Below are 24,025 nucleotides of genomic sequence, written 5' to 3'. Positions count from 1 at the left end.
CTAGACATCAGTGGGCCCTCTAATCCTTTTTCCTTTCTCTCCTTACCCCCTGCCAGACAGTGTGCCGCCATTCTTAAAGAATATTTGAGAAAGGAAGAGTTACTTGGGGAAGTAGGAGTGGGGCAGGGGCCAAACAAAAGTGACGTGGAATTTCAGAATCCTGAAATTCAAAGGAAGTAATTGACTATGGAGGGCTTCATCTGTCACCCAAGAGAAACACATCCCCTACTGACTTGCTGAGCTAATGGAGATGAGTGAAACACCACGTGGCTTCCCCTGCAGATGTCAATTAAGTCCGCTGTAATTGAGGTATCTCTGGTCACCCTAGACCAGTGCTGTCCACTAGAACATTCAGCTGTGATTGGAATGTCCCACATATGTGCTGTCCAGCACACTAGCCATATGCAGCTACAAAGTACTTAAAGCATGACTCTAGTGATTGAGAAACTGAATTTTTGATTTTTTTAAAAAAACAAATCCAACTGAGAAAATTTGAATATCTAGTTGGCTTTATTAAGCAGTTCATGAATTGGGCAGCCTCCCCTCTAGCAACCAAAAGAGTGCTCCAAATTAGAAGATTTTTATCAGAAGAAGGGGGCTATTAGAAAATAAAGAATTATCTTTTCTTTCTTTTTTTTAATTGAAGTATAGTTACAGTATGTCAGTTTCTGGTATACAGCATAATATTCCAGTCATGCATTTACAAGATATTGAATATAGTTCCCTATGTTATAAAAAAGAAATTTGTTTTTTATGTTTTTATATGTAGTGATAAACTTTTGCAAATCTCAAACTCCCAAATTTATCCCTTCCCACCCACTTTCTCCCAGTAACCATGAGATTGTTTACTGTGTCTGCGAGTCTGTTTCTGTTTTGTAGGTAAGTTCATTACTGTCTTCTTTTCTCTTATTTTTTTTCTTTTTAGAATCCACATATAAGTGATATCATATGGTGTTTTTCTTTATCTTTCTGGCTTACTTCACTTAGAATGATCATCTCCAGGTTCATCCATGTTGCTGCGAATGGCATTATTTTATTCTTTTTTATCACTGAGTAGTATTCCATTGTGTGTGTGTGTGTGTGTGTGTGTGTGAGTGTGTGAGTGTATGTGTGTATGTCACAACTTCTTTATCAAGTCATCTGTTGATAGACATTTAGGTTCTTTCCATGTCTTGGCTATTGTAAACAGTGCTGCTATGAACATTGGGGTGCATGTGTCTTTTTGAATTATAATTATTTTAGTACAGGAAATCTTTTTTGAGAGGGAAAGGGAAAGGCAAGGGTTTTATTATGCAGATGCCTCTTCTTCTTGGGTGGGTAGAGAGGACTCACAAGGCTGATAACCTCATTGGTGCTGACCAGAAAATTCCAGGCTGATTAAGATTACATTTCTGCTAAAGGTCAAAATTGCAGCTAGATGAGGCATTATGTCTGGGTTTGGTATCATAAGCTTTAGCACAGGTGACACCATTTTGAGCCTGTGTTTTTTCTCTTTAACAGTTTTGATTAAATTAAATTTTAAACAGTCACATTTGGACAGTGCAGTTGTAGACTCTACAGTGATGAAACAACCATAGCATCTCTTGTGTTTTAGCTAGTTCTTAAAATATGTAGAGCCTTTATAATGCAGCATGAATACATTTTTAGTATTAAAAAGTTAGCCAGTGGGACTTTCTGAATAATGGTGGAAAAACCTAACTGAATCAAGAATATATTTATCAAAATCCAATAACAGAAACCAGTCCAAAGTTTCAGCTGGCTTTGTTTAGTAATAGGAATATTAAGAGGGTATTCTGTCTATTGTATGGAAAACAATTAGACTCAGGTACCTTTATGATTACAAGTGACTGGAATGAAAAGCAAACAGGCTTCTTGGGAGTTGGTGCCCATGGGATGGCCCATGTTGTAGTTCTTTGTTCCTTTAATCATTTTCAAATATTGATGAGACAGATAGATGATACTTTGAGATGCAGTAGTGCATGTTCCCACACATGCATGAAGATTTCTCGGAAGGCTCATGACCATATCTAATAGTTTTAATATCGTGTCTTAAAGGTGGCCTAAGGTCTACACTCTGAAGCTCAAATTGTTAGAATAACCAAAAGCTAAAAAGGGAAAGATTAATGAGTCAACATACTGTTGGTCTCTTTCACGGAAAGAAACTTTTCTCAGGGGCCTACAAGCAGAAGAGTATTAAGCATCCTGCTGTGGCTAGTGTGACAACCAAAAAATGTCTTTATTTTCAACACCAAAGATTTTTTTTTTTTTTTACGCCAATCACTAAGAGTTAAGAACTGTTGGAGCAATCCAATCCCCGACAAGGAACCTCTCATACTCCATTTAAAAAATTAGCCTGCTTTTCTCTCTACGCGTTATAATTCCGGCCAAGTTGTAGGAAACATGCTGACTGTTCTCAGCTAGTGAATATTTGGAAAAATCTCAAAGTCATTCATTAGGAGAAGTAAAAGGTATTTGAAATGCTTGGAAATGTTGAAGAAAAATTACAATTATGCTTGAGTCACTGGGGCTCGTGAGTCACCTACCACCTCACTGTATCTTGATTAATTTACTAACTAATTAACCATTTCTTGGGCTCCTCTTTAGGCAAGGCACAGTGCATAATAAAAAAACTTTAATTGAAGAGCTCCAAACTTCATTCATTCATCTGTTAATTCAGCAGCAGTCTGAGATATTGAGCCTTGTATTCCACTACGCTAAGCCAAAGACAAGAGTGCCTGTGTATGCAAGGTGCTCGGTCATTAGTCTTAGTCGATGAAAAATCTGGACTATTCAGTCTCAGCGTTCCTACCTGATTATGTCAAAGAAGCTCAACTAGGCAGCCTTCGATTTTCACACATGCCGTGGGAATGCCTTCTGTCAGTCACCACAGTTCAGCCATTCTTTTCCAGTTGGCAGTGGCCGCGGAGCATGGACGATGCAGTGCTGAGTTGTGCTGCCTCCCCTTCCCTGGGCATTGCTATTAGGGAGGCTACAAATGAAAAATGTTTCGGAGAGGTCATAAATGGTGCTGCACCCGCAGTTTGCTGGACATCTTCTAAATGGTTTTTCTCTGTAACACTGTTTGGCAAACAGAAGTTCTTTAAAATTATACTTGAAAATAGCTGTGATGACTTCCTTTAGATTCCCTCCTTGTTGCTAGTTTTCTGTTCCTCTTTGGTCTGCCTCCATAGCTACTAGATTTTGGACATTCTCAGGGCAGCTCTGCTATTGGGAGAGGAGTTTGCATTTAGAAGTACTAACTATGGGCCCAGAGACTGTTTTAAATGTTTTACCATGTTTTTTTGTTTTAAATCCATTGACATAAAATTCCTATGAATTTTATTATATTTGTTATTCTCATTTTACAAAAGAAAAAAAAAAGAGGGAATGAGACTAGGAGAGGATAACCAACCCAAATGAACACAGCATGTAATTAAAGGAGCTAAAGCATAGCTTTGCTGCATGACCTCCTGTGTCCTGAGCTCATGCTTTCAGTCTCTCCCCTGTCCTATTACATCTTAGGCTCAGTACATAGTCTTCTTAGTGGGAAATTATTAAGGTGACTTACTTTTTCCGATAGCATGTTCAGAGAAGCCATTTCTAGAAAATTTGTATTTCTGGGGAAAAAAATACTAAAATCATGCTAAAGGATCATAAATATTTTGCTAAAGTCACAAGATTTATATCTTTGGAGAACTGTAGATGAGATGACCCTTACAGAACTCTCACCTTGTTACCACGCAGAAGCAGACATACACTGTGGATTAACATATTAGTATTAATGATCACTTGTGAAGGTGGGCATTGATAAAGTCACTAGCTAAAATGCTAGTTAAAAACTATAAAAATAGCTACTATTAAGTTATATTAGAAGCAGGAAGACAAGAGTTGAACTTGGTGTAAATTATCTAAATCCTGTCATAGCAGGACACCAATGGATAATGTCTGAAATTGATAAGACAAATGCCCACATAGCATAGCATATTATTTAGATAGGGAGATAGCATTCAGAAGAAATAACTAAAAGTGGTTGTTAATAATTAAAAGTTAGAGAGTAGGGGTGGTGATGTGTGGGTCAATAGACTCTTTTGACGTCCAAAAAGAAAAAACAAAAAATAGCTACTATTGACCAGACGCTTACTCTCTGCTGCATAGGGTACTTTGTCACCTCTATCCCTGGGAGCGCAGAGAGAAACTCAAGGCCAATCATTTGCAATTCCAGCAGGAACCAAATCCAGTTCTAATCTAGCTTTAGACTACTTTCTCTCAGCATTCTGCTGTACCACCTTGAGGTCACACATGGGAACACCTTATAGGAGGTCAAGAACTGCAGGAACATGAGAGACAGGAGCTGTGATCTGCACACCTATACCTCGTTTTCTGAGTTACGGCCAACTGCGTCCTTTAGACCGCAATGTAGATGTGCCTTCTTCCTCTGAGGTTTCTCAACAGAATTCATCACCTAACTGGAGCCCAAAATCACTGCTCCTAGATGAAAAAAGAATGAAACATACATAGCTGTAGAGTGAATTCCTGACTCAGCATAGAATAAATACCTGTTTGACAGATCCTTAACTTCTTTACAGCAGCGGAATGTGACACTGGAGAGGAAAAGAAGCTTAAGGAGAGCAGGAGAAAGATCAGCCTGATTGAGTGTCATTATTTGTATTCCCTGTAAAGATTGTAAGGGCTGAGCCACACATCAGAAGGTCCAAGGGTCCCCATTGTCTGTGGCTTGAAGTTTAATACTATTGCCAAGAACCAACTGGCATCAGTAACTGTTACCTACGAAACTGATGGAAAGTGTGTACTAAGGGGCATTCATCCATTCAGCAGGACCATAATTTTATGAAAGGTAGTTAGCATTGGCAGGTGAGCCATAATATATCTGACCTTCAATCATAAATCAAAAGCAGGTAGAAAAAACACTGGACAATATATCTCCTGCCACCAGGTTGCCCATAAAATACAGCATACTTCGCTGGGCAATCACAGATGGATAAAACAGCATGCTGTTTATATCATCCCTGAATCTCTGGGTTGGACTGAAATGAAAAGCTTTGGTAATCTTCCCACCCAACAAAGCTTTGCTCCTTGGGCGTACTGACATGTCAGCATCTGTTTTAATGCCACAGCTGCAGAACAATGTCTGAAACCACTGACTGCCCAGAAAAATAGAAGGCAGAACAGAAACAGCTTCTCCAAAGCCCCAGATGAAATGGTCCAAGTTTAATGATCCAAAGAGAGACACTGATTTGTTTCTTACCATATCAAAGGCAAAGAGATCATTTACAACTTGTAGTTCTGTGCCCTCATTCATCAAAGCTACATGTCTCTGTACCAGAGTTCATAATTTCAAAAGACGGGCTTCATTTCCCCATCAAAACTTTGTTGGCCATGCACTGCATGCAGGTGCCAGTGATACGTGGACATGTAAGACAATCAGACACAGCAGTTGAGGGCCTTACAGGCAGAAGACGACTGTCTGTATTGGAGAGCTAGCCACTTGATTTTCAAGTCTGTACTGCACATTTTGGGGCCTAAGAAGAGTATTCAGTTCTTTCTAGGAGTGAGGCAGGAAAAATCTCTACAGAAGTAGGGCTTATCTGAGTACTGTAAAATGTGTATGGGATTACATAGTAGAAAAGCCAGATATGAAAGTCTTTCCAGCAGAGGAAGCTACAAAAGCGAGGGCAGACACACAGCATGTTAGGAAAGCTGTCAGCAGTTGGTATAGCTACAGAAATAGCCTGTGACGTGGGGTGGGAGTGTGAGATAATGCTGAGCAGAGGCTGGGGCTGGGGCTGGGGCTGGATCATGGAGAGGTTAGGCTAGTGAATGTACACCCTGTGATTCCCAGGGGAGCCACATGAACTTATAGATACCTGGACTCATGCGAGGAGATAATGATTTCTAAGACTGGGAAAGGGGGAGGGCAGAGAACCTGTATTTTTCAACGGCTCTCCACACCAAGAACAACTAATTCTAATGCAGCCAGTCTTTGAAGAGTTTAACCGAGGGAGAAATATGATCTGATTTATACTTTAGAAAGATCATTCCGGGAATAGACTGGAATACAGATTTGAAGTGGTAAGGACTGAAGCCAAGGAGACTCTCTTAAGTAGTCATTGTATTGCCACACATTTGGGAGGTAAAACTAATGCTGAGAGAGGTTAAGAGACTTCCCAAAATCAGTGTAGCTGGTAACAGCGGCAGAATTTGAAACCAGATAGTTCTCATTCGAAAATCTGAACTTTTCCATTATGCTCCTTTATTTACCCTGCTGCTGCAGGAATGCTGCTGAAGATGGCTAGGTCTTAGCCTAAGGTTGGAAGCAAAGGAAATCAACTCTGGCCACTTAAACGCCAAAGATAACAAGCACAGGTGATCACAGAACACAGACCCACACTGGTTGGAACTAAGCATTTTTGCTGATTGGAATTCAGTTCCCCAGCCTGCCTGTAATTCAAGTACAGCATAATTAAAACTCATGTAATTGGCATCATATTACCGACAGACAATTAGAAAAGTGGTACATACATTAGGCACGTTTTCCTCTAATGGCTGCACTGTGATATAAAAGATGAATTGAGTAAACAATGGCACAACCAGAAATTACAATTTAGCCTTTCGCTGAACTAGGCTCTCCGTTTGCATGATCTCATATAATTATCACAAGAACTTTATGAACTATGTAGTATTAACCTTATTTTATTTTTTTGACCTTTATTTTTAGTTTCTTCTAGTCTTATTGAGGTATAATTGACAAAAAAATTTGTGTATATTTAAGGCATACAATGTGACGATTTGATATACATTGTGAAATAATTACCTCATTCATGCTAAGTAACTCTGCTAATACCTTAAACACATAATACTTACTCTTTTAACAATTTCAAGGATACAATACAGTATTATTAACTATAGTCACCATGCTGGACATTAGACCCCCAGAAATTACTCATTTTGGTATCCTTTGACCAACATCTTCCCATTCCCCACACCCCCAGCCCCTGGTAACTACCGTTCTACTCTCTACTTCTGTTAAGTTGGACCTTTTTTTTTTAAGAGTCCACATAGGATATCATGCAGTATTTGTCTTTCTGTGGCTGACTTATTTCACTCAGCATAATGTCCATCAGATTCATCCATGTTGTCACAAGTGACAAGATTTCTATTTTATGAATAAAAAATACTCCCATGTGTGCACATATATTGCATATATAATTGTCTCCATTCATCTGCTGACCGACACTTAGGTTGTTTTTATGTCTTGTCAATTGAGTGGTACTTCAGTGAATATGGGAGTGCAGGTATCTCTTTGAGATGCTGATTTCATTTCCTCTGGATATATACTCAGAAGTGGGATTGCTGAACCATACGGCTACTTTTTAATTTAAGAAAGCAAAGCCTAGAGAGGTTTAGTAACTTGCTTAAGACCACATAGCAGTGGTTGGAAGCGAACCTTTGTCTGACTCTAAAGCCTCTTCTCTTTCCACTTACTCACAATCATTCCATTTTACAATGTGTTTTCAGACGAAAGGTCAAAGTTTATTAAGCACATCACCAGCTCAAGTGTTTTTACAGAAAACCTGGGCATGTTCAGTTTATACCAGGGCTTAAAAAATTCCTGGAAACATGAGATCATTTTTATCTAATTCTAATTTAGCTTACTAATAGATTATTACTCGAGATGATTTTTGAAAATGCTGGGCCTTTGTTTCCGTGTGAGATGCACTGAGTTTTTGCTCTTCTTTAGGACTAACCAATAATAATAAGCAACCTAAAGCAGGCACTAGCAAAACAAAGCAAGTGAGTACATTTCATTCAGGAAGCTGAGTAGAGGTAAAATAGCGCAGGTGAAAAACCGGACTCTTTAGAACCTTCAGATAGGAAACTAAGCTGCCTCTCATTGTGAATGCTCTGACAGAAGAAAAATGTATAAGACTATGTTCACATGTGCGTATGTGTTCATGTTTGTGCATGCATGTGTAGGTAGGCACGTGCTATTATGCACAGACATGAATACATTCCATATACTGGAGTCAGGCTTGGGCAGAGGGCCCCCATGGATGTGGAGGAAGGAGAGGACCCAAGCCACCAAGTGGTGCTTGTAGCTCTTGAGGTCTTAGGAGAGCTGAGTTTGTGGGTTACGTGGGATTTCTTGGGGGCAATAATCAAGCATGGTCCCTTTTATTGGGAATTTACCAGACTATTCCTTATTGTATGTAAATGACTTAAAATCTTCTTTAAAACACTATGAAATAGGCATTCAATTTCATGTTTTATAGATGAAGGAAGTAAATCTCAGAAAGGTTGAAGACAGGATTTGAATATAGATTTCAGTGTCTCCAAAGCCTCACACTGTCTGTAAATCCCCACTTCTGGGGGCGGTCTCTGCACCCTTTTTTTAAATTGAGGTACAGTTGATATACAATACTGTATTTCAAGTGTACAATGCAGTGATTCATAACTTTTATAAATTATACTCCATTTATAGTTTTTTGTAAAATATTGTCTCTCTTCCCTGTGATGTAGAATATGTCCTTGTAGCTTATTTACATTGTAGTTTGTACCTCTTAATCCCCTACTCCAATATTGCAACCTCTCCCTGCTCTCTCTCCACTGGTAACCAGTACTTTGTTCTCTACATCTGTGAGTCTGTTTCAGTTTTTATTACATTCACTCGTTTGATTTCTTGGATTCCACATGTAAGTGATAACATACAGTTTTTTTCTTTCTCTGTCTTAACCTATTTCACCAAGCATATCTTTCAAGTCCATTCATGTTGCTATAAATGGCAAGATTTCATTCTTTTTTATGGCTGAGTTGTATTTCATTGTGTATATATACCATGTCTTCTTTATCCATTCATCTGTTGATGAACACTTAGGTTGTTTCCAAATCTTGGTTATTGTAAATTATGCTGCTATGAACATTAGGGTGCATGTATCTTTTCAAATTCATGTTTTCATTTCCTTTGGATAAATAGCCAGGAGTGGAATTGCTGGATCATGTGGTTGTTTTATTTTTAGTGTTTTGAGGAATGTCCATACTGTTTTCTATAGTGACTCCAATTTACATTCCTATCAACAGTGTACAAGGGTTCCCTTTTCTCCACATCTTTGCCAACATTTGTTATTTGTAGACTTTTTTTTAATGATAGCCATTCTGACAGGTATGAGGTGGTATCTTATTGTGGGTTTTGATATGCATTTCTCTAATTAGTTCTGTTGAGCATCTTTTAATTTACCTGTTGGCTATCTATGTCTTCTTTGAAAAAATATCTATTCAGGTCTTCTGCCCATTTTTAATCAAGTTGTTTGTTTTCCTGATACTGAGTTGGATAAGCTATTTATATACCTTGGATGTTAACCCCTTATCAGTCATATTATTTGCAAATATTTTCTCCCATTCAGTAGGCTGTCTTTTCATTTTGTCAGTGGTTTCTATTGTTGTGTGAAAACATTTCAGTCTAACTAGGTCCCATTTGTTTATTCTTAACACCTTTATTGTGGTATGATTCCCATACAGTAGCTACACATATTTGAGCTGTACAATTTTATGAATTTTGATAGATGGATAAACCAATGAAACCACCATCACAATCAAGATAGGTAACATTTCCATCACTCTCCAAGAGGTGCAAATTTCAAATTCCCAATTTATCCCTTCCCACCCTCTTTAACCCTTGGTAACCATAAGTTTGTTTTCTATGTCTGTGAGTCTGTTTCTCTTTTGTAGATATGTTCATTTGGGTCTTTTTTTTTTTTTAGGTTCCACATATAAGTGATATCATGTGGTATTTTTCTTTCTCTTTCTGACTTACTTCAGTTAGAATGACAATCTCCAGGTTCACCCATGTTGCTGAAAATGGCATTATTTTATTATTTTTATGGCTGAGTAGTATTCCATTTTGTATATATACTACATCTTCTTTATCCAGTCATCTGTCAATAGACATTTAGATTGTTTCCATGTCTTGGCTATTGTAAGTAGCGCTGCTGTGAACACTGGGGTTCATGTGACTTTTCGAGTTACATTTCCTCCAGATATAAGCCCAGGAGTGGGATTGCTGGATCGTGTGGTGTCTATTTTTAGTTTTTTGAGGATTCTCCATACTGTCCTCCACAGTGGCTTCACCAATTTACATTCCCAACAACAGTGTAGGAGGGTTCCTTTTTCTCAACACCCTCTCCAGCATTTATCGTTTGTGGAGTTTTTAATGATGGCCATTCTGACTGGCGTAAGGTAATATCTCATTGTAGTTTTGATTTGCATTTCTGTAACAATTAGTGATATTGAGCATCTTTTCATGTTCTCGTTGGCCATCTGGATGTCTTTGGAGAGATGTCTATTTGGTCTTCTGCTCATTACTTTTTAAACTGAATTACAGTCAATTATAATATGTCAATCTCTAGGATACAGTACAATGTCCCAGTCATACATATATATATATTCCTTTTCATATTTTTTCCATTAAAGGTTATTACAAGATATTGAACATAGTTCCCTGTACTATATGAAATTCTTCAAATCTATTTTTAAATATAGTGACTAACGTTTGTAAATATCAAACTCCCAGATTTATCCCCTCCCACCCCCTTTCCCCGGTAACCGTAAGATTGTTTACTAAGTCTGCAAGTCTGTTTTGTAAATGAGTTCATAGTGTCTTTTTTTTTTTTTTTAGATTCTACATATGAGTGATACCATATGGTATTTTTCTTTCTCTTTCTGGCTTCACTTAGAATGATGACCTCTAGGTCAATCCATGTTGCTGCAAATGGCATTATTTTATTCTTTTTTATGGCTGAGTAGTATTCCATTGTATAAATATACCACAGCTTCTTTATCCGCTCATCTGTTGATGGACATTTAGGTTGTTTCCATGTCTTCGATACTGTATATAGTGCTGCTATGAACATTGGGCTGCACGTATCTTTTCTCATTAGAGTTCCCTCTGGATATATACCCAGAAGTGGGGTTGCTGGATCATATGGTAAGTCTATTTTTAGTTTTCTGAGGAGTTTCTATACTATTTTCCATAATGGCTGCACCAAACTATATTCCTATAAGCAGTGTAGGAGGGTTCCCTTTTCTCCACACCCTCTCCAGCATTTATTGTTCGTGGACTTTTGAATGACGGCCTCATTGTAGTTTTGATTTGCATTTCTCTGATAATTAGTGCTATTGAGCATTTTTTCATATGTCTATTGGCCATTTGTATGTCTTCATTGGAGAATTACTTATTTAGGTCTTCTGCGCATTTTGGGATTGGGTTCTTTGGTTTGTTGTTGTTGTTGTTATTAAGTTGTATGAGCTGTTTATATATTCTGTAAATGAAGCCTTTGTCTGTTGCATAACTTGCAAATATTTTCTCCCATTCTATAGGTTATAATTTTGTTTTGCTTATAGTTTCCTTTGCTGTGCAAAAGCTTATGAGTTTAATTAGGTCCCATTTCTTTATTTTTGTTATTTCCATTGCCTGGGTAGACTGCCCTAGGAGAAGAACATTGCTAAGATTTATGTCAGAGAATGGTTTGCCTATGTTTTTTTCTAGCAGATTTCTTGTGTTTTGTCTTATATTTAAATCTTTAAGCCATTTTGAGTTTATTTTTGTGTATAGAGTGAGGGAGTGTTCTAACTTCATTGATGTACATGCTGCTGTCCAGTTTTTGCAACGCCATTTACTGAAGGGACTATCTTTTCTCCATTTTATATTCTTGACTCCTTTGTCAAACATTAATTGACCATAGGTCTGCAGATTTATTTCCGGGCTCTCTATTCTGTTCCATTGATCCATATGTCTGTTTTTATGCCAATACTATGCTGTTTTGATTATTGTAGTTCTATAATATTGTCTGAAGTCTGGGAGGGTTATTCCTCCAGTTTTGTTCTTTTTTATTCAACACTGCTTTGGCAATTCTGGCTGGGTCTTTTGTGATTCCATGTAAATCTTAGGATCGTTTGTTCCAGTTCTGTAAAAAAAAAATTTTCCTGGGTAATTTGATAGGGATTGCATTAAATCTGTAGATTGCCTTGGGCAGTATGACCATTTTAATGATACTGATTCTTCCCATCCAAGAGCATGGGATATCTTTCCATTTCTTTGTCTTCTTTAATTTTCTTAATCTATGCTTTGTAGTTCTGCATGTGTAAGTCTTTCACCTCCTTGGTCAGATTTATTCCTAAGCATTTTTCTTCTGCCCATTTTTTTATTGGGTTGCTTTTTTTTTTTTTTTGATATTAGGCTGTATGAGATGTTTGTTTATTTTGCTTTTGTTTCTTTAGAGTTAGGGGACTGAGCCAAATATATATATATATGTATATAATATATAATATATTATATATATATATACAGCTACCATTTATGTCGAAGAGTTTTATGCCTGTGTTCTTTTCTAGTTTTATGGTTTCATATCTTGCATGTAGTTCTTTAAATCATTTGAATTTACTTTTGTATATAGTGTGAGGAAATGTTCTAATCTCATTCTTTTACAAGCAGCTTCCCAGTTTTCCCAGCACGACTTAGTGAAGAGAGTTTCATTTCTCCATGTATCTTCTCCAGGTATATTCTTGCCTCCTTTGTAAGAGATTAATTAACTATATGTGTGTGGGTTTACTTCTGGACTTTCTGTTGTGTTCCCCTGATTTATATATCTTTTTTTGTGCCAGTACCAGGCTGTTTTGATTATTGTACCTATGTAGTATAGTCTGAAGTCAAAGAACTTGATACCTCCAGCTTTGTTCTTTTTTCTCAATTTTTTTCTGGCAGTCTGGGGTCTTTTGAGTTTCCATATAAATTTTAATATCATTGGTTCTAGTTCTGTAAATAAAAAAAAAGTCAGGTATTTTGTTAGGGGTTGCATTAAAACTATAGATTGCTTTGGGTAGTATGGACATTTTAACAATATTAACTCTTCCAGACCAAGAACACAGGATATCTTCCATTTGTTTGTATCATTCTTAAATTTCATTCATTCATTCTCCTGACTTCTTTGATCATATTTATAATCATTACCTAAACTCTTTATCAATTAGGCTGTCTATCTCCCCTTCTCTTCGTTCTTCTCACAGGATTTTATCTTGACCCTTTGTTTAGAGCATGTTCCTCTGTCACCTCATTTTACCTAATGTGCTGCTTTTGTTTCTATTTATCTGGTATATTGGTTACATTTCCTGATCTTGGAGAAGTGGCGTTTCCTAGGATATGTCCTATGCATCCCAGCAGTACACTCCCCTCTGGTCACCAGAGCTATACGCACTAAGATTTCCCCCTATGTGGGCTGCATGGGTCCTTTTGTATGGCTGGCTGACTACTGTGGGCAGTTTGGTAGGTGTGGCTGGCCCCTGGTTCAATTGGTTGCCAGTACCTGCATTGGGTGGAGACTCCCAGTACTGTTTGGTGGGGCCAGGTCACAGATGGCCGGCTGTGGAGCCCTGGGTGTTGCAGATCTAATGCTGGCTCACTGGTGGGCAGAGCTGTGTTCTGGGGTGGGTGGTTGTGGGGGTGGGGGTCCTGGATCCATTATTGACCTGCTGGTGTATGGGGCTTGTTCCTAACAGGGTTGGCTGTGTGTTCCTGTTTGTCCCAAAGCTGGTGGTGGCCCCATGGTGAGTGGGGATGGATCTCATGGCCACTGGCAGAGGAGTCCAAGGTATCTTGGAGCTGGTGTTGGCCTGTTGATGGGTGAGGCTAGGGCCTGGGGTTTTCCAGGGCTTGTATCTGCCTTCAGGGGGGCAAGACTGAGACCAGGGTTCATGCCAGCTCACTGGTGGATGAAGTTGGGTCCAAGAGTCTCTGGCTGGGGTCCTCAAAGCTGGTGTCAGCCTGCTGATGGGTCTAAGGTGTCCCAGGGCTGGTCCTAGTCTTTGGTATATAGGGATGCGGCCCAGGGGATCGTGGGTCTAGTGCTGGCCCCCTGGTGGATGGAGCTGGGTTCCAGTGTTTCTCACTTCAGGGCTTTTAGAGTCCCTGTCAGCCCACTGGTGGGTGGGTCTGGGGCTCAGGGGGTCCTGGAGCTGGTGCCTAAGTGGGTCCTCCTGGAGTCTCTGGCTCCAAGGCCTAGGGGTCCTGGAGTTGGTGTCTGCAGCTGATGGATGGAGCCTAGGGGATCCTGGGGCTAGTACAGACACACTAGTGAGAGGGGCTGAGGCCTAGGGTCACTGGTTGCAGGGCCCTGGGGATCCTCAGTCTAGTGGCTGCACATGGATATGTGGGGCTGGGTCCTGGGGTGGCTGTGGGTTCAGCAGGTCCTAAGGCAGCCTGCCCGCTGATGGGTGGGCCTGCGGCCCCACCCAGTTAGTTTGGCCTGAGGCATCCCAGTACTGTTGTCTACAGTCTGGTGAGCAGGGCTACCTGTAGCCTGGTGCCAATAAGCTAGAGGGAGGATTCTAAAATGGCACTCGCAAGCACCAGCTGTCCAGAGGGTAGAAAGGGCTCCCACAAATGGCAGCTACCGGTGTCTGTGTCCCCAGGGTGAGCTCCAGCTGCCTCCTGCCTCTCCAGGAGACCCTCCAAGACAGGCAGATGGGTCTGGCCCAGCCTGCTTCCAAATTACTGCTGCTTCCCTGAGTCCTGGCATGTGTGAGATCTTGTGTGCTTTAAGAGTGGAGACTCTATTTTCCATAGCCCTCTGGATCTTCCAAAAGTAGGCCCCACTAGCCTTCAAAGCCAAACATTCTGGGGGCTCATGTTCCTGGTGTGGGACCCCTAGGCTGAGGAGCCTGGCATGGAGCTCAGCTTCACTGCTCCTTAGGGAGAACCTCTACAACTGTAATTGTCCTCCCTTTTGTGGATTGCCCACCCAGAGCTATGGTCTTGACTATACCATGACTTCAAACCCCCTACCTGTGTCTTGAGTGGTTCCTTCTTTTGTATCTTTAGTTGTAGAAGGCCTTCTCTGCTAGATTGCAATATTATCAATAGTTGCTCTGTAAATATTTGTAATTTTGTTGTGCATGTGAGAGGAGGTGAGCTCAGGGTCTTCCTACTCTGCCATCTTGTCCAAGCTTTCTCAGTCTCTGTACTCTTAACAACAATATCAGTTGTGATGCTTAGAAATTCCTGTGGCAATAGGCTTTCCCTGGTTTAATATGAAGGAAATAATTTTTTAAATTAGGTGTATTACATCTGATAAGCAACAGCCGAAGACCTAAAGGTGGACACAATCATCAAACATAATTTGAAAAGTCAGCAGGTTTTCAGAAAGGCTATCATGATAGCCCTTGCCTTGAGCTCAACCTTCCAATTACCCAGTCTGGTAATTTTATTTTTAAAAATGTATCTTCACTAGTCTCTCTCTTCCAACCAAGGTGCTCAATAAATATTTGTTGATGAATATTGAATGAGGGTAGAAAAAAATAATTCAAAGTCATGGAATAGCCTCAAGAATTTTAGTTTTATTTCATTGATCTTCCTGAAAAATCCTTTCATAAGGATAACATAACTGGCATTGGATGCAAATGAATGACATTTGGTTATTCCATGAAGAAAAAGGCAGTGAACTTCAGGATAGTATAATCTGTGTTTTCTCAACAAGGTCCCAAGGATAGAGCCTCACTGAATATTATATTAGAGTAATGCTAGCTGCTGTCATCAATACATTCCAAACTTCAATGGCTTAACACAATAAAAGTTCATTCCTTGCTCATAAAAGAATCCAACACTTTTGTTCCTGCTTGGCAGGCAGTTTTCCTTCACGTAATCATTCAAGGAACAAGTCCCTACAGTCTTGTAGCTCTGGTATCTGAAAGGGCTTTGGAGTCAGATATGGGAAAAGGGGAAGAGAGAACCCTCCCCTCTTTAAACCCTGGCCCAGAGCAATAGACATCCCTTACAGTCCACTAGAGAAATGTAGCTCGCGGCCAGTTCACACAAGTGAAGTTAAAAAATATAATCCTTGGTGGGGCAGCTTCCTCCCCAACAACTCCACACTATAGCAGGGGAAATACCCCTTCCCAGTGGACTCTGCCATTCCTTCACTCCATACATATGCCTATACTCCCAGGGGAGAATGGAATTTATCACCTATTCCAGGAACTATATTATAGTCTTATATTATCTCACCTTATCTTTCCAAAAGCTCTGTGAATTATTATCCTGATTTATCAGAAAAAGAAATTTAGACTCCAAGGAAGGAACTAGCCAAGGTGATGTAGCTGGTTGGTGATGGCACCTGGATTTAAATCTAGCACAGTCTAATTCCAAAGCATATCCTCTGTCCACTGAACCCAAGGAGGATTCATATTACCAAGAATTTGCCTGTTTCTTCAAGAGAATCTGAGTTATAGCTGAGTTGATGCTTTACATTCTTGGATTGGACTAATCTTTAAAATATATTGGACAGTATTTTTTCTTCTTGATTAGCGGGTAAGAGTCTAGGGAGGATATTTAAATTACTTATAGACAAAATAACTCTTTATACACATCTGAGTTAAATAAGTTAGTCTCTTTCCCTCCCTCCCTTTGTCTCTCTTTTCTGTGCGTTAGCTTTAGTCACTTTTACTAAAGAATGGCTTCCTCATATGATCCCACTTGTATGAAATGTGTAGAATAGACCATAAAGAGATGAAAAAATAGATGAATGGCTTGCAGGGTCTAGGGGAATGGGGGAAAGGGATGGGACTGCTAATGAGTACAAGATTTCATTGTGGAGTGATAGAAATATTTTAGCATTAGTGGTAATGGGTATATAACTGAATATGCTAAAAATCACTGAATTACGGACACTAAAATGGTGAAATTTATGGTTTGTGAATTACATCTCAATAGAGCTGTTATTTAAAAACAAGCAAGCAAGCAAACAATAGCTTAATCTCCAGGTTGAGGTAAATAGCCCTTGGCAAATTCCAAGCATCATCTATTGTGGCTCTCACCACCATAGGCTGAATCTTTCCCATATCCAATTCAAACAAACAGAAAAAAACACACTCAGAGGGATAAAAAAAAACTTACTGGCCCAGTTTAGATCAGGAGCCCTTTGCTAGACATGTCAGCTTTGGCAGAAGGACCATGATCATATAATACAGATAGGACCATGGGATCTCCCTTCTGTAAATAGTACTGGTCTGAGCGAATGGGGGATCACTGTAGATCAATCAGCACCTAAAGAGGTATCTACTATATATCAGGCTCTGCTGGAGATATTTATGGTAACGTACACCTTGGTTTAAATATTCTCACGATCCTAGGCGGTAACCCCATATACCTAATTAGGGAATCAGCCTATGAAAGCCATATAAGCACTGGACTCAGACACATCAGTTTTAGAATCCTACCACTGACAAATTCTATGCCAGACAAGTCACATCGATCCACACACGGTGTCCAACTTTATTTCAGTCATTGTAATAACAGTCTATCACTGGGTCATTACATATCGTTGGATAAGTAAAGATGTATGCAGAATGTTTAGCACAGAGCTTATGCATGTGGTCTCCACGTAGAGTAGGTACCTCACAAATGTTAAGGAAACAGTGGTACAACCAGTTGGTGCAAGCAGTGATGAAGCAATTCATGTAACCAGCCCCAAACTAGTGATCCCACGTGGACACTCAAGAATGACCACAGGAGCTAGCTTTTCTCAGTTGTATTCCTGACCAGTTGAGTAATTAAGATAGTCTTGCAGTCCCCGCCATTTGCAACATCTGCAGCAACACACTTATAAGGGTGTTACGAGTAATAGTGATAATCTGTCCCAGTTTCACATCTGGCCAAATATTTCTGTATCTATTCTGTTTTGGTAATCCCTTCTCCACCTAGAGACACCCTGTTGATGCTTCAAGACTGAACTCATGTGTCACTCCCTGTCTGAGACCTTTGGTGACCTTGCCACTCCTCCAGGCAGAGTTAACCATCCCCTACTCTGTTTTAATATAGTAATACGGTCATACTTCTAAGGTACTGTTGAACACTTCAGTAGATTTTATGCATCATCCCCCACAAGAATAGAGTGTCTAAGACAGTAGCAGGCTAGAACCCAGCACAGCATCTAGTTGATGTGGATGTTCAGGAACAATTTGTTGAATGTAAGAATAGGAAACACAAAAAGGAACAATGTGTGGCATCCAGTAACAGCAGATAAGTATTTGTTAAGTTCGATTAAACTGGGTTATCACAAAGGACGTATGAATTAGGTAGGGCTGGAAATTTTATTCTCATTTACAAGAAAAAGTCAGAGAGATTAAATGACTTGCACAAAGAAACATTAAGAAAATGATAAACCTGAGTCCAGCAAGGAAATATGCCTTCTGATTTCTACTTTAATGCCTTTTCCCTTTCACCAAGCTGCCTCAAAATTTAAACAAAGAAGAGTTCAACAACAAAATGAAAACTTAGAATCAGATTAATGGTTGTTTGGGTCCTTCTTGTATCATTTATCATCAAATGAGCCTAACCAGTTGCCGTAAAAATTGCCACTGTTCTCATAGCCTTTTCTGGCCTCTCTACCTTATAGGTTCTTGTAATATATTAGTGAGGATTAGTATTTCTTGTATAAAACCTCACAGCTTTGAGAAGAAAGGCTGTCCTGGATTCATGCTGGTCATTAGGCAGATGGGATGTGACCAAGGGGCACCGCTAATCAGAATAGGCCAAGGACAAGGACCCATATATCTCCATTCTTCCAAAGCAGTGTTCTCCCTTTGACATACAACAGTTGTCATCATAAAATGACAGGTGCACATCTGTAAGTGCCAGTCTTTTATAACAGTTAAAGAAGAAATAGGTCAAAATGTAGAAACAATGAATTCCATTTTTACTTCTTACCTAATGATTGGTAGAAATGTCTATAGCAATATTGATCCTACAACAATTTGTTTCAACTTGGAGGCCTCCCAGTTTAATCAACTTTTCAAACACTTTTTGGCCTAAACTTTCAACTATTTTGGCCATAGGTCTAATATTTTGGAAAATGCTTTCTGATCTTAGTACTCAATTTCCATTATAAAGTTGACATTTTTAACTTGAATTTTTTTTGCTGAATGCTTTCAGAGAATTAGCAAAGAGCAATACCACCAAATTGCTTATAACTACAGGGTCTCATTAATCATCACTATTCCCTTATAACAACGAAAAACTGAAAAATGTGTCCCCATTTGGCTGATGACTAACCAGAAGGAAGGAAATGAAAACCTTTAGAGACAGCACTATGCGTAGGTATTTCATTATATCATTTAATCCTCATATTACCCTAAGATGAATATAATTATCCTTGTTTTACTGATGAGAAACTGAGGCTCATAGAACCCAAATGACTTCCACATGTCATACATCCAAAAAGTTAGAGTCTAGGGACATTTCTGCTATATCACAGTGAGAGGTTGTCTTACAGAGACAAAAACAGCATAGAATCCCACCATAATCTACTCTCTAGTCTCCAGTCATTTCCAGCTGAAATTTTCTAGTATTTTTCTAGCAGTGAACTTTATGAACAGTAATAAGTCATCAAATGGTCTGTCCTGTGCCATTCATTCACTCATTCAACAGAGAGTGCCTCACTGTGCACTAGCATGGGAGAGAAAGACAGTTTTTATAAAATGGAAAGTCAGCATATGATAAAAAGGAATCTTCTGATGTGAACACATTCCCAGATGCTGTCAGAAGTGCTACACAAAAACTGCCTCTTAGCCCATTCCTTCTTAAAAATTCATGCCAGAATACTGATTCTGACAGAGCCCACATTATCATTGTTGACAAGACAAATCTGATAGTAAAGCAAAAATGAACTACGTTTTAAAGACATCTTAAATGTCTAATGTATATTTCAAAGGAAAAAACATGCCTCAAACTTGATTAGGGATACTAACTTGGCAACTTACTGCCAAATGTCAGCTTAAAATGCATTCAGCCATTCATCCCTTCATCCAGCTAACCATCATTCAGTCATTTAACTGCTAATAGCAATTGCTAACCCTTTCTGAAGTTTTCTATGCACCGGACATTATTCTAAATGCTTAGGTATATATTACCTCATGGAATTCTCACAAGTCTTTGAGATAAGCACTATTAACTCTGTTTTAGAGATAACAGACAGGCTAAGTAACTTACCCAGGATCACACATGGGCAAAAACGGTGGCAGTCTGGCTCCAGGATGCTCTAAACCACTGTTATCAGTCTGGTTTTTTTTTGGAAAGTTTGTTAGTATCTACTTATATTAGGCACCAGGCTAAATTAAAGGGAAACCACAGTGAAGATAAACATGGTTCCTGTCTTCAGGGTGCTGCCATTCAGCAGAGAAGGGGGAGAATCTATAAGCAAGTACACACGATGTAACAAGTGTTACAACAGAGGAAATACAAGCTAGAACACAGGAACATATATCAGGGAAGGTAGTGTTATGACGATCCACAGGAGGACAGGTGAGTGTGATGCCAGCAATATGATAGTCTTCCACATGTTGTGCATGCAGGTAAGCAGTAAACTGGATAATTACTTAGACCCACATTAGGGGCCAGGCTGTGCTCAGTAGGATCTAGCAGTGAATTAAAAAGAGAGAGAGAGACCCTAGTGGCAAACGATGGGGCAGGCTGTTGTCTTGGCACTACTTAGAGAAGAGCTGTGCTGTGATACGAGGAGTGGGTGGTGTGGAACGAGGAGAGGCAGAGGAAAGAAGCCTGCAGTTGTAGAATCAGAAGAATGGAATCAAAGGATGAGAGGCAGATGAGAGTTAGCAAAGTGCCATCAATCAAATGAATAAGCAGAAAGGTGGGGCTCTGTATCATTAAAATTGTTAATGCTAAATTTCTGCTGGAATATTTCTTACATGCTCCTCAAATAGGATTCTTCACAAGACTTCAAGAAACATACTAGGTGGGACAAAAATAAGTACATAGGTTGTGTGTGTGTGTTCCTTTCTCCCATAGTTTGCTGAAACTTCTGTCGTCTTTCCAAGTTCCCTGGAATCTCAGTCATAGAAAGGAGTAAGTTGGAAAGGGGCATGAGGCCTAGTTACTATACTTTATAAATGATGAAAAGTCTACACAAAACCAGAAACTCTAAAATAGGGTTTCTGAAGGAAATAAAAAAAAGCAATATTATTATGAACTGGATTATGCTCCTCTTAAATTCATATATTATTAAAACCCTAAAACCCCGTGACTCAGAGTGTGACTGTATTTGGAGATGGCTTTTAAAGAGGTGATTAAGTTAAAACGAGTCTGTTAAGAGTGAGCCCTAATCCACTTGGACTGGTGTCCCTAAGAGGAAATTTGGACACAAGAAGGAACACCAGGCATGCATGTGCACGGAGGAAAGACAGTTTGAGGACATAGTGAGAAGACGGTCGTCTCCATGTCAGAAGAGAGGCATAGATGATTCCATCCCTGCTGGCACCTTTCAGCCTCCAGAGGATAATTAATTAAGTCACCCAGCCTGTGGTTCGTTCGTTCTCTCTTTCTCAAGCATATTGCTGTATTTGAGCTTGTTAACAAGGCATGACGATGATGAACCCCACCCACACAGAGCAGCTAAGGTTTGAGCTCATACACTATTCACAGATAGCACTGGAAATAGCTGAACTAGAGTAGTTTCAAGCCTGCTGCCCTCTGAACATAATCCAACAGCCTCTCAGCACCACAGATATCTGTGGACTGAATGGCATAAATACGGAAAAATGAGAATAAATATTACACTGGCTAGTAAATCTAAATAGAGATAGATAAAACATAAGTGCAACCAAAGAAAGCCAGCAAAGTAATACCAAAAACCTAAAGCTTATTAACGCCAAGCATTGCCAATCTTATTTTGCCAGGAGTCTTCTAGTTCCCACTTTCCATCTTCAAAAGCAAGTGGAAATGGTGATCATTAGGAAGAGACCTAGCATTCTTTTTCCTGCTAACTTTCATGAGATATTGGGGCGTGGGGGCATGTGACACAGGGCTTGAGGACTATCTGAAATAACGGCGGTTCCAATGCACCAGGAATATGTGACCCTCACTAGAGTCCCTGTCTGAGGGTGGTATTAATGCCCCTTTGACAAGTTCAAAGATCAATGTCTTTACTGGGATTGTTAGTCTTTCTCTTTGGGAAAGGAGGTGATTGTACAAGTGTGCCAAGCATTGTGGGTCTCATCGCAGATGCTAAGGCAGCCACACACTAGGTCACTCATGTGGCTCCATCTTTAATGCTTCTAACTGTGACTATGAAGCTTGCCTCCTGTACATAAATCCATGATGAAAAAGACCATATGCTGTTATATATCAACATAAATTTCCCAAGCAAATGTTCATGTCTTTGCAGACACAAGGCTTCTGTTCCTCCATCCACAGTAGGAAAATAATATTTTTATACAGGCATACGGTAATAAGACCCAGTTACCTTCAAATTCTTACACTTGCAGCTCACTGCCAACTGTTTCCTGCTCCGCCACCAACAGGTGCTGTAGCATAAACCATTTAGGAGACGTGCACCTAAAATGCTGTGAGCTGGTGAGCTCTCCAAAAACAACGCTCCTTTTAGAAGACATAACAGCTTCTCATAAATATCCCAGCCCTTTAATGGTATGCTGGAAAGGTTGTGACAGAAGACCCCTATACTTGGTGAATTATGTAAAACAGCAGATAGCTTCAAGCAGTTTATTGCTCAGCTCTGTCTCAATTTAGACCTGACTGAAGTACATGGAGGCAAATTTAGCCAAATCTGAAATCTAACATCAGAATCACATACTTTATGCCTCCCAGACTATTCCATGAGTTTAAGGGGAAGGTGCAGAGATGGCAGATGGCAGTGTGATAGAGCTAAAAAGCTTTTGGCTTTAGAAGTCATGAGTTCTAGTCATTTACCAGCCATACGAGCCTTGAAGTATGTCACTGAACCTCCTTGCTCTTCAGATTTTTCATCTTTACAGTGAGAATGGTTAATAGCACCTCAACTTGTTTTGCAAGTCCTAAATCATTCCTAGTGTGTTTAACACCTCATCTCAGAAACCGAGTGTTCTCTTAGGATGATAAGAAGCTGATAGTTCTAACTAGGTGATACTGAGTGGGGATTTGAGGATCACAGACTCTCCCATATTGTAGGTACAAGGTATGTTGGTTTTACATGTATGAAAGTGCCTCTGTATACATGGAAATGTTCTAGAAGGAGTGTGTCTGGGATTTTCTGAGCAGAATGGAGTTTAAGATTTTTTTTAACTGGACATCTATCCTTTTGATTATGCATTACTTTTTAATGATCAAAATGTCTTCTTATAGATAAAGCTGTAATTGAGCAAATGGGGTTGGGGAGAAAAAAGACACAAGACTGCTTTCCATAGTTATGAGAGGGAACAGATTCCTATTTTACAGGCTGAAGCAGGAAAAAAGAGAAAGGAGAATATTGTTTCCTGCAATTGCTGAATTTTTGTTTCTTAACTCCTTGATCTTAACACTCAAGCCCAGGTCACTGCCCAGTGGACTGTCCCTCTTGGAGGCAGAGACCTGCAGCTCAGCAAGACAATAATACCCTTAGATTGGTTTTTTCACCACAAGCAACCTCTGCTCCTGGGATGGTAGATAATTCAGCTTTTTTCTGCAGAAGCAGGGCTGACCACACTAGTTGTTCTCATCCATGTGAACAGTGCTCCCACCCCCAGTCTACACAGCAGCCTTCCAACCAGCAGGATCATGGATACGAGTCAGTATAATATACCAGTTTCATTGACTAAAGGCCACACTGCACCCCAGGCTAGAACATTCCCTGCTCTGAGGCCCATTTCAAATTACGCACAGGCACGTTGTCCAACATAGCACACCAGAGGTTACATAACGAGTCCAAGTGACAGCATAGAAATACATAAATTAATGCAGTGCCTGCAATACAAAAGTTGCCCAGTTTGGACAATATGAATCAATCATCAAATTCACAGAGTGAAAGGGAATTCCCAAATTTAAATTACCGTTTTAGTTACAGTTCAAAAGAGTTCAAGTCCAAAAGAATTCCTCTCTAAATTTATCTTTCTAATCAGTCTCAATCCAGTAGGGTAGAATCATTTCTTCAGTAGCTGCAATTTCCAAAACTTTAAGCTGAGTCATTAGAACCCCAAG

The 24,025-nt window shown here is 39.6% G+C and overlaps 1 long non-coding RNA gene across 3 annotated transcripts in view; it reads right to left on the bottom strand.

Annotated features, from left to right (window-relative positions):
- The window catches only part of LOC116156891 (uncharacterized), a 290,484-nt gene that overhangs the window by 17,670 nt on the left and 248,789 nt on the right, over positions 1-24,025 (bottom strand). For all 3 annotated transcript variants that reach the window (XR_010383809.1, XR_010383808.1, XR_010383810.1), the window contains 2 exons: positions 4,373-4,488; positions 2,810-2,989 (listed from right to left, as the gene is read on the bottom strand). This is a non-coding gene — a long non-coding RNA (uncharacterized LOC116156891). The remainder of the gene's footprint in view (positions 1-2,809; positions 2,990-4,372; positions 4,489-24,025) is intronic.

This window comes from Camelus dromedarius, chromosome 14 (assembly GCF_036321535.1).
Source record: "Camelus dromedarius isolate mCamDro1 chromosome 14, mCamDro1.pat, whole genome shotgun sequence".
NCBI classification, from domain to species: Eukaryota; Metazoa; Chordata; class Mammalia; order Artiodactyla; family Camelidae; genus Camelus; species Camelus dromedarius.
Note: the sequence above shows the minus strand (reverse complement) of the source record. Positions and strands in the feature narration are given on the sequence as shown.